The sequence below is a fragment of the Narcine bancroftii genome, unplaced genomic scaffold (assembly GCF_036971445.1).
Source record: "Narcine bancroftii isolate sNarBan1 unplaced genomic scaffold, sNarBan1.hap1 Scaffold_133, whole genome shotgun sequence".
Classification (NCBI taxonomy): Eukaryota; Metazoa; Chordata; class Chondrichthyes; order Torpediniformes; family Narcinidae; genus Narcine; species Narcine bancroftii.
Window position 1 is genome coordinate 6152 of NW_027211868.1, and position 11982 is coordinate 18133.

Here is an 11982-nt window from a genome sequence, read left to right on the forward strand (position 1 = left end):
CATGAGCCACCCTCCAATCCTCTGGCATTACCACCATGACCAGTGACATCCTAAATATCTCTGTTAATGGCCCCACTATCTGTACACTAGCCTCCCTGAGTGTCCTTGGGAATACTTTGTCCAGACCCAGAGATTTGTCCACCTTTATCTTTTTTAACACTGCCATCACTACCTCCTCGGTTATCCTTATATGATTCATGACCTCTCCACTATTTTTCTTTACTTCAACTGGTACAATATTTTTTTCCCGAGTGAATACCGAGGAAAATAAATCATTTAAAATTTCCCCCATCTCCTCTGACTTCTAACAAGGGGTCCAATTCTATCTACAAGGGGTCCAATTCTATCTACAAGGGGTCCAATTCTATCCCTCACTAATCTTTTACTTTTAATGTACCTATAGAAACCCTTTGGATTTATTTTTACTCTGCCTGCCAAAGCCTCTTCATGCCTCTTTTTGGCCTTTCTAATTTCTTTCTGAAGATTTTTTTCTACACTCCTTGAAGTCCTCTTTCAATTTCTCATCACCCTGCTGTTTATACCTCTTGTACACCTCCCTCTTTCTCCTAACCACATTTCTAATATTCCTCGAAAACCAAGGCTCCGTCTGACTTCCAGCCTTTCCTTTCATCCTCACTGAGACACATCTACTCTGTACTCTCTACATTTCTTCTTTGAATATTCTCCATTTTTCATTTATTTCCTTTCCTGAAAAAATCATGTCCCACTCAATACTCCCCAAATCCATTCTTATTCCTTTGAAATTTGCTTTTCTCCAATCCAGAACCTCAACTTTAGGCCCCTCCTTCCTCTTCCCTAAAACTACCCTAAAATTAATAGAGTTGTGATCACTAGACTCAATTTGTTCTCTAACATTAACCTCAGACACCTGACCTATCTCGTTCCCTAACAGGAGATCCAGTATTACACCGTCCTGAGTTGGTTCCTCTACGTATTGATTAAGAAAACTATCTTGTACACATTTGACAAACTCTAGCCCTTCCAGCCCTCTTACTGTATGGGTATCCCAATCAATGTGAGGGAAGTTAAAATCTCCCATGATCACTACCTGATGTTTATTACACATATATGCTATCTCCTTACAAATTTGTTCCTCCAATTTTCTTGACCCATTTGGTGGTCTATAATACACTCCTATTCATGCCCTCATGCCTCCTCCACCCCTCAATTCCACCCAAACTGCCTCACTGGACGATCCCTCCAAACCATCCTGCCACCTCACGGCAGTAATGTCCTCCTTCACAAGTAGAGCAACTCCTCCCCCTTTTATACCCCCTATTCTATCACATCTAAAACATTTGTATTCTGGAATATTGAGTTGCCAGTCCTGTCCCTCCCGTAACCAGGTCTCACTAATTTCCCCCACATCATAATTCCAAGTGCCAATCCAGGCTCTAAGCTCATCTACCTCGTCACTCTGCTTTTTGCATTGAAGGTCATGCATTTCAGTATCTGTCTCAGCCACTGGACAACAACATTAAACCTTCTCCCTACTGTGAAACTGATGTCACAGTATCTGACACAGTTTATTGGATATCAGTATTAAACATTCTCACTACTGTGAAACAGGTATCACTGTATCTGCAACATTGAATCGTGTATCACTGTTTAACCTCCTTCCCACTGTGAACCTGTTGTCAAATTATCTGTCTCAGTCTACCATACATCACCGTTGATCCATCTCTCAACTCTGATTCCATTGTCACAGTATTTGCCACATTATAACATACATCACCATGAAACCTTTTCCCCACTGTTGACCTGATGCCACACCATCTGCTGTAGTTTATTGTACATCACTGTTAAACCTTCTAACTACTGCTGTGAACCCGGTCACACAGTATCTTCCTCATTCCTCCGTATATCACCGTTAAACTTTCTCCCGACTGTGAACTCGGTGTAACAGTATCTTCCTCAGTCTGCCGTACAGCGCTGTTAAACATTCTCACCTCCGTTAACTTTGTGTCTCAGTATTTGCCACAGTTTATCTTATATCACCGTAAAACCTTATCCCCACTGGAAACCTGTTGTCAGATTTTCTGCCACAGTTTATCATACATCACTGATAAGCCTTATCTCCACTGGAAACCTGTTGTCAGATTTTCTGCCACAGTTTAACATACATCACTGATAAACCTTCTCCCCACTGAGAACCCAGAGTAACTGTGTCTGCCTCAGTCTGCTGTACATCACCATTAAACCTTCTCCCAACTGATAACCTGGTGTCACAGTATCAGCCAGAGTTAATCGTACATCAATATTAAACCTTCTCACTTCGGTGAACTCATTTTCATGGTATCTGCCAACATTTACCGGACATCACTGTTAAACCTTCTCACTACTGTGAACCCTGTGTCATAGTATCAGTCTCAATCTACCGAAAATCACCGTTAAACCTTCTCCCTAATGTGAACCCACTGTCACAGAATCTGCCTAAGTCTATTGTACATTAATGATAAATTTTCAACCTACTGTGAAATCGGTATCACTGTATCTGCAAAATTGAATCGTATATCACCATTAAACCCCCTTCCCACTGTGAACCTGGTGTCACAGTATCTGCCCCAGTTTATCTTATATCACTGATAAACCTTCTCCCAACTGTGAACCCGGTGTCACAATATCTACCTCAGTCTATCATATATCACCGCTAAATCCTCTCCCCACTGTTTACCCAGTTTCACAGTATCTATCTCGGTCAGCCATACATCAGCGTTAAACCTTCTCCCCACAGTGAACCCGGTGAAATAGTATCTGCTTCAGTCTCCCAAAAATCACCATTAAAATTTCTCCCCACTGTTAAATCTGTGTCTCTGTATCTGCAACAATATATCTATCACGTGTCACCTTTACACCTCCTCCACACTGTGAACCCGGTGTCGCAGTACCTGCCACAGTTCATTGAACCTCACTATTAAACTGTCTCACTAATGTGTACCCGGTTTCACAGTATCCAGCACAGTCCACCGTACATCTCCGTTAATCCTTCTCACTACTGTGAACTCATTGTCACAATATCTGCCATATCTAGCGTACATTAAGTTAAAAGTTCTCCCCAATGTGAACCATTTGTCACTGCTTCTGCCATAGTTTATCGTACATCACAGTTAAACATTTTCACTGCTGTGAACCCATTGTCACAGTATCTATCTCATTATCATTAAATCGTCTCCCGACTGTGAACCTGGTGTCACATTATCTTATACAGTTTATCGTACATTAGTGTTAAACCTTCTCACTGCTGTTAACCCAGTGTCACAACGTTTGTGACAGTTTTTCGTACATCTCCGTGAAACATTCTCCCCACTGTGAAGCTGAGGTCAGATTACCTGCCTCAGTCTGCCAGATACAGCACCGATTGCTCTCAGCCAAAGGTGCTGTAGTTGAGTTCGGGTGGCCAGAGGTGTCTGCTCAAGAAGGCCAGGGGCTGCCATTGCCCTTCAATGAATTGCTCCAGTGCGCCCCCTACTGCTGTGCTGGAAGCATCTACTGTGAGAGTGGTGGGTGTCTCTGGCCTCACGTGTACCAGAAGGGTGGTGTTGGCCAGTGAGTCCTTGGCCCTCTGGAACACCTCCTGGATGTCTCTGGATGCTCTGCTCAGTGGACCACCCCACAGTATCCCATCAAGCCTAGAGTCTCTGTGTCAGCAATTCTCTGCTGACCACTGGCTGATGGCTTTGTGGTCAAATGTGTTTGTTTATGAAACCATTCCCTGGAAGGTGATAGGGCAAAGCCCTGCTGACTGGGACATTGTGCGGCACCAGGGCCAGACCAATCTTTCGCAACACCTGAGCCAGGTAGAACCTCAGCACAGAGCGCCATTTGGTGCTCTTGCACTTTGGTTCCATGCACAGCCACACACAATGATGGCCATGCTGGTTACACCCTTGTCCCCATTGATTGACCACGTACATGGACCCCCACAAGAATAGGAAAACTGTTTTGGGAATTGCCAGGGTGGAGGTGTGGGGATGGGCCAAACCTGCCCCACGTGCAGCAGTACTGAGAGTTCCTTTCACCTTGCAACTGATGATCAGGTTTTATCCGATTGAAAGAGTTGGGCATCTTTGTGCTTCTCCCTGTCTCCTAGAGCTGGGGGTCTCTGTACTGCTCCCCATCTCCTTGAGTTGGTGCTTTGTTCTCCACCAGCCCCACAAGACAACCAAGACCCTTGGATGGAGGGTAGAGGCGCAGAGAGATCAGTGAGAACACAGGTAGTTTCAACAGGGTGGGGTCTATCCAGGTGCCTGATAACAGGAGGAACCAAGTGGGAAGGAGGATGCAGGTCATTCATTAGCAAGACATTGCGAGAGAGTGGATTCCTCGAACACTTGAGGGGAGAAGGCGCTGATCGATCCATTGGTTTAGATGGGCCAGAGTCTTGATATGGCAGCTGACTGGAATTGTCAGCGGGATACTGAGACTTGGTAGAGGAGGGGAAGGAGGGTGCAGTAGTGTTCTGATGAGAGAGTGCTGAGGGAGAGGTAACATGGGTGGAACCTCAAGGCAAGCGACCCCTGATTGTTTGCAGGGATGGGATTTGTAAATAGACTCATAGATATCCAGCACAGAGCATCTCTGTCCCCCTGCCATCATGAAGGAGATATGGAATAAAAGCAGGACAGCCAGGCAGCTTCTTCCCACAGGCCATGAGATTGACAAGGCAACCTGAACTGGATGGGAGCAAAGAATGAAAACGGGGAGAGGAATATGGACTGATTACAACTCAGCCAGCAGAAGAGAGGGGCCGAAGGGCCTGATTCTGTGTTGTCTATCTGGACCAGCCTTTTGGATTCTAGCTTTAAAAAACCCAACCATTTTTAAATTTAATAATAACGGTACAGAATGAATGAAGAGACAAGATGTCTGTCATGCAGCGAGCGTCTAAGGCACTTCCTGAAATGGAGGATCTGAAACCATGGGAGGTTCTGGCCGGACTGAGGCCCGACTTCTGCTAGAAGGAGGAGAAAATAAGCAGGGATAATGTGGGGGAAGGGGTGGAGAGGGGAGGGGGTAGGGATGGCTTCCTCCGTTCACCTCCCCTTTCCTCCACCCCGTTCCCTGTCCTGCATAAACTTGTACTTCTCACTTTGTTCGTTTGAGATTGGTCACAGTGTTTAAGCTACCGAAAGAAAATAGACACCCGCACTGAGAGCAGTTCAGTTTATACAAAGGTTTATTACAAATTCAAAAGCTGATTTCAAACTACAATATGCAAGCCCTTCCCAATTATACTTATCAACGCCTGGACTGGTCCCAACTGCCGAAGCGAGGCAACGACTGCACACTTGTAGTAGGTTGTCGGGCGCCGGTAGCAGCTTCTCCACCTCCCTCGACCAGGATGTTAGCTGGACTCCAGAAATTCTTCTTCTTGCTGACAGATGTTGCCACCTCTCAGAGAGTCTCAAACTTCAGCAGCGGGACCATGGCTTATATTACCCAAAAACTGCTTACCCAAGCACCAATTCCCAGCACAGTAAGAAAGATAAGCGAGCAAGCTAGCATATTAGGCTTCGATTGAATAATATAAGCTTATCACTTTGAATACAATGGTTATTTTGCATCAAGGCTAGGCCTCTGACAGTCTGTGACCAAAACAAGTAGAAAGATTACATGTTCTTGGTACACAGATGTCCTCTTGTCAGATAACTGCATCTCTGGCCCCTTGGTGGAATTTAGCTTATGTCTGCTGATTGTAAAAAACAAGCAGGTTCTCAGCCTTGCAGAAGCAAAGTCTGCAAGAGTATAAAACACGGTTTAAATCTTCCATTACATTCCCCTCCCCATTTCCTTCCCCCGCTCGCCTCCCAGCTCCCCTCCCCCTTCCCATTCCCCTACTCCTAACTCTAACCCCTAACAAACCCTAACCTTAACACTACTGATACCCCCTATTCTCCACGTCCCCTAACTCTATCTCTTCCCCTATGCTGTCCCCTAACCCCACCCTAATCCTACACACCCACAACCCTACCCCTTACTCCTACCCTTACCCGCTTCCATTACCCCCTTTCTCCTACCCCCTTCCCCGACCCCTCCTTCCCCTAGGTTAAGGTTGGAAGGGGAAAGGGGGAGGGGGAAGGGGAGGTGAAGGGAGGAGAGCTGGGGTTAGGGCATAGGTGTGAGGGAAGGGCAAGGTGAGCAGGAGGGGGTTGGGATCGAGGAGGGGTAGAGGAGAAGGGGGGGAGTGGGTGACGGGACATGGGAGATGCAGGGAATGGGGTTGGCAGGGCCACAGGGAGAAGAAGGGGAGGGATTCAGGACATCATGATGTTGTCCGACCTCTGATCAGCTGGGTTGCAATGTTCTTCTGGACTCGTGTCTTGTCTCTGAGAACGTTCCTTCTCCTGGGAAGAGAAATATGGGTGATAGAGATGCTGTCTGCGATGCCTGATCACGATGACTTTGGAGGGTCCCAACTCTTCCCCCTTCACCCCCCTCCCTACCCCTGCACACTAGGGCCTTTCCCCTTCCTCTGCTTTACCTGAGGAAGTGTGTTTTGGAGAAAAGCACGATCTATCTCTGCAGAGCTCAGAGCACCGTGTCTCCATCAGGCAACACCCTGGTTCACCACGACATGGCAGCAAGATGCTGGACAAATCATGGATGGATTGGTCGAATCCCTTCAGCTGACCCATATGAACCTACCCCACAACGATATTACCCTTCCCTCCCTCACACCAGTACCTTCTGTTTTTCTTTTATTCCTGTCCCCATATTAAAATAATTTTCATGCCTTTTATGGACCAGCCTCCGCTACTACCCCTGGCAATGCATTCCAGGCACCCACTACTTTCTGTGTGAATAAAATGTACCCCTCACATCTTTCCTAAAGTTCCCTCCTCTCACCTTATTTAGACGACTTCTGGTATTCTCGCCCCAGGAATGCACACAATATGCCAAGTGTGGTCTGACTCGAATTTTATACATCTGCAACATTACCTCTCAGTTCTTGAACTTATCCCCTGACTCCTGAAAGCCAGCACACAATACACCATCTTAAACTCCCTCTCAATTTTCACAGCAACATTGAGCGATTTATGTAGCAGGATCTAAATATTTCTCTGTCCTGCACACTGTTCATAATCCTGCCATTAATCAAGTGCTCTGCCCTCACGTTCTTGTAATTCGCATTTAATAAAGAAATTGGTCTATATGAAGCTACTTTTAATGGGTCTCCAATCTTCTTTGGAATAACTGTTATTCGTGCCCTTGAAAATGACTCTGGAAATAAACCTGTACCAGTTGCTTGTTTAAGTACATCTGATTTACAGGATTGAACTCCATCTGTCACTTCTCTGCAAACTGGATGACCTATGACAACCTTCTATACTGTCTACAACATCTCTACCTCTGTGTCATCCCCTGACGTACCCACCCTTCCACTCCCATCATCATTCATAAAAATCACAAAGAGCAGGGGTCCCAGAGCAGATCCCTTTGGAGCGCCACTAGTCATTGTTCCATCTACTACTACCATCTGTTTTCTGCAGACAAGCCAATTCTGAATCCACACAGCCAAGGCTCCATGGATCCCATGCCTCCAGACATTCTGAATGAGGCCACTGTGAGGACCTTGTCAAGCACCTTACTAAAATCCACGTGCAGCGCATACACACCTTTACCTTCATCTATTTCCTTTGACACCTCCTCGAAATACTCAATTTGACTGGTGATGCAGGACCTGCTCCTCACAAAACTATCCATTAGTTTCCCCAGCATGTTTGTGCATTGCCCTCGGACTCAGCATCTGCAGACTTCCTGGCCAGCCCCTCCCTTACCCCTTCCCAGAGCTTCCGCATCCATTACAACATTAAGCATTGCTGCCCAGTACTGCCCAGTACAGACCTTTGTAAACGTTCTCCACAACCAACTAACCCTTACCCGTACCACACCCATAACTATGGGTGGATTAAATATCCAATTAATTTCTTTCTGAAGTAATGTATCATGAATTTGATGTTGATTCCAATTTTGAATAACTTTTCATAATTCTCGTTCAGCTCCTTTAAAGTTAGATCCATTATCAGAACATAATTCTTTTACTTGACCATGTCTAGGAATAAAACGCTAAAGAACATTAATAAAAGAGTCTCTGTCAAGCAATGACGCTACTTCAATATGAATTGCTCTCATAGTTAAACAAGTGAAAATAACTCCATATCGTTTTTCAACACTTCGTCCTCACTTTACTTGCAAAGGACCAAAATAATCAACTTCCACGGATGTAAATGGGAATTCATCAGGTGAAACTCTGTCCTGTGGTAAATCTGCCATTTGTTGTTGTCCAGGTTTTCATTCTCTCTGTTAGTCACAAAGAGATGAAACCTCATGATTTCATTATTAATATATTTAAGCACTGATATTCTATCAGTCCAAAACACAGGATCTGCTAACTCCATCTGTAATTCTCTTCTTAACATAGCGTCCATTTTGCTCGCCATAATAGCAGCAGTCAATTCCATTCAAGGTCTGATGACTGACTTTAATGTAGCCACTCTGGCTTTTCCCATTACAAATCCACCATCTACTCGCACTTATTTATTTATTATTTCACAGGACTCAGTAACTGACAGGATCAAAACCACCTTCACTTACATCAGAAAAATGGTGTAAATGAGCAAATGTGGCCACTCCAAAGTCTGTTGACGTCAAAACTTCCAAGTATTTGAAGACGCTCAATCTAATTTTTCCAATCTTGTGCAATGGATTCTGGATTAGTTTCATCCCATCCAAATTTTCTTCTGCACAAAACTGGTATTTGGCCGGGCTGATCATTAGGTTGAATTCGGCCAGTCGGGAGAAGAGGGTGTGCAGGTGAGACTTGTGTTGTGTCCAGTCTCTGCTGGCGACAAGAATGTCATCCAGATAAATGAACACGAAATTCAAATCCCTGCGCACCGTATCCATGAGGTGCATTATGTCTGGGCGGTGTTCGTGAGCCTGAAAGGCATGCATAAAAATTCGAACATGCCGAAGGGGGAGATGATGGATGTTTTGGGGATGTCATCTGGGTGCAATGGGATTTGATGGTACACGCACACCAGATCGACCTTGGAGAATACTCTCACACCATGCAGATTGGCCATAAAGTCCTGAATGTGAGGGATGGGGTAACGGTCAGGTACTGTCATGTCATTAAACCGTCGATAATCTCCGCAGGGGCGCCAGCCATCGGAGGCTTTTGGGACCAGGTGGAGCAGCGAGTCCCAAGGACTGTCGGATGGACGAATGATCCCCAGTTCCTGCAGATGCGAGAACTTCTCTTTCGCTATCTGGAGCTTATCTGGTGGGTTTAACAGTAATGTACGATAAACTGTATCAGACACTGTGACACCAGGTTCACAGTTGGGAGGATATTTAACGGTGAGATACAGTAGACTTTGGCAGATACTTTGACACCAAGTTTTCAGTAGTGAGAAGGTTTAACAGTAATGCATGATAAGCTGTGGTAGATACTGTGATACCAGGTTCACAGTTGGAAGAAGTTTTTACGGTAATGTAATATTAACTGTGGCAGATAAAGTGACACCAGGTTCACATTGGTGCAAAGTTTATGGTGATGTACGGAAGACTGATGCAGATATGGTGACACCGCATTCACAACGAGGAGAAAGAATATCAGTGATGTGCAATAAACTGTGGAATATACTGTGACTCCAAGTTTACAGTGGGGAGGTTGAACTGTGATGTACGATAAATGGTGGAAAAAACAGTGATGAATGGGTCAACTTGGGGAGAATGTTTAACGGTGATGTACAGTCGACGACTTTGGCAGATACTGTGACACTGTGTTCACAGTACTGAGAAGGTTTAACAGATATGTATGGTAGAATAAGGCAGATTCTGTGACTCCAGGTTTACAGTGGTGAGAAGGTTTAAAAATGATGTACAATAAACTGGCAGATACTGATACTTGGTTCACAGTGGGGAGGAGGTTAATGGTGATGTATAGGAGACTATGTAGATACGTTGATACTGGGCTCAGAGTAGGAAAAAAAAGCTTTATTGGTGATGTATGGGAAACTGAGGCAGTTACTGTGACACTGGGTTCATAGTGGGGAAAATGTTTGACAGAGCTGTACGATAACCTTTGGCGAATAAAGGGACACCAGCTTCATATTGGGGAGAATTTTTAATGATGATGTACACTAAACTGTGGCAGATACAGTAACACCAGGCTCACACTGACGAGAAGGTTTACTGGTGATGTACGGTAGACTGGCAGGCTCTGTAACACCGAGTTCACAGTAGTGGGAAGGTATAATAGTGATGTACGATAAACTGTGGCAGATACAGTAAAACCGGTTTCACAATGGGGAGAAGGTTTAATGGTGATGTGTGGTAAACTTAGGCTGATACTTTAACACCAAGTTAACAGGGTGAGAAGGTTTAACGTTGATTAACGGTAGACTGAGACAGAAACTGAGAGACAACATTCACAGTAATGTGAAGGTTTAAAAGTGTCATAAACTATGTCAGATACTGTGACAAGATGGTGCAGAGGGTAGACGTGTGGTTCCACCCTTTCGCAGTTAGACTATTAAATGCTCGATTTTAAAAGTTGTAAAAGTGATTAAAAATACTGTTTATAGACTTTGGAATAGTGGAGGATCGAAATGGCTGCAAATGTGAAAAAATCGAAAACTCAGTTACAGAAGAAATTACCTTACAAAAGTGTTGAAGAACTGAGGCCAAGTTCAAGTTGAAGTAACAGAGTTGTCGACTGGAGTCTCCAAGCCTCAGAGGATTCCTGCCCGGCTAAGTATTTCGTCGGCGCTAGCTTAGCGATGAATTCAGCGGTTTCGACTCGTGCACTCGTGAACACAGGCGTGAGGGCGAGCCAGCTGAACGAGGACAGGCACGTGAGCCTGCAGCATTGCCTGGTGGTCAGGAGAGGTACAGTGTAGCATCAGATGACGCACCTGCGCAGTCGGTGGCCCTACCGGGCATGTGCAGTGCGTCAAGGGTATACAAACCTTTGGAGAAGGTGTGGGCTGTGGGGGAGCCTGAGCGACGGTGAACTGACGAGGTCGCTCACTGTTGAGGTAGGCATGCTGTTGTTGAGTGTCCAGACCTGCAGCCGCACTGGAAGAGGACCTACTGCTTTGGAACAAGAAGAGAGCTCAACTTCATTAGAATTTGAAGAACTGGGGACTGCGGCAAAAGAAGGTCAGCCTCAAAGGCAGGTGATGGATCCTGGACTGGATTCTGTGTTTCCAATTCTGGAAGGGATTGCTCAACTCATGGAAGATATGGCAAATATGTCAATGCAGATGACTCATCAGATGACTCAAGGATTTTCGAAATGAAAACTAAAATGAACACTGTGTGTGAAGAAATAACTTTTATGAAGCAAGATATTAATGTAGTTAAGAGTGATGTTACGAGATGGACACGATCAGTGGATACTGTGCAAGATCATTTTAAAAAGATTGAGGAGGCTTTCTTGAATGCAAGAGTCAAGTGGAGCGTAATAGAGAAAAAATGGAAATAGTGGAAGATCCTTTTGTAGATTGGGGGATTCAGAAGAAGGAATTATTGAAGAAGTTTGACTCATTAGAAAACCAATGTCGTAGAAATAATGTTAAGATAGTAGGTCTTCCGGAAGATATGGAAGGTTCGGATCCGGTGAAGGTTTTGAAGAAATGGATCCCAGAAGTGAAGGGCAGGTAATTCGTTCAAGATGGACTGGAATTAGATCGAGTGAACAGAGCGTTAAGGAATAAACCGTTTCCAGGCCAATTACCACGAGCAGTTTTGATTCGCTGTTTTAAATAACAAGACAGAGAGGTGATACTCCGATTGGTGGTGCAGAAAACATGGCAAAATCAGACTCCACTGATGGTTCAAAATAATAGGGGTTTTTTAATGCAGATCTGAGTCAAGAAATTATCAGAAGAGACCGAGAATTTAATTCAGCCTAAGAAGTATTGTGGCGAAAGGGATATAAATTTGCTTTTC

At 44.8% G+C, this 11982-nt stretch overlaps 1 long non-coding RNA gene across 1 annotated transcript; it reads right to left on the reverse strand.

The window, feature by feature from the left end:
* Window positions 1-5179: 5179 nt before the first annotated feature.
* LOC138750391 (uncharacterized) lies at window positions 5180-11213 on the reverse strand. The gene is made up of 3 exons (XR_011349306.1): window positions 10687-11213; window positions 6301-6365; window positions 5180-5756 (listed from the first exon to the last, which is right to left on the reverse strand). It is a non-coding gene; the product is annotated as an uncharacterized lncRNA (long non-coding RNA).
* Between the last annotated feature and the right edge of the window lie 769 nt (window positions 11214-11982).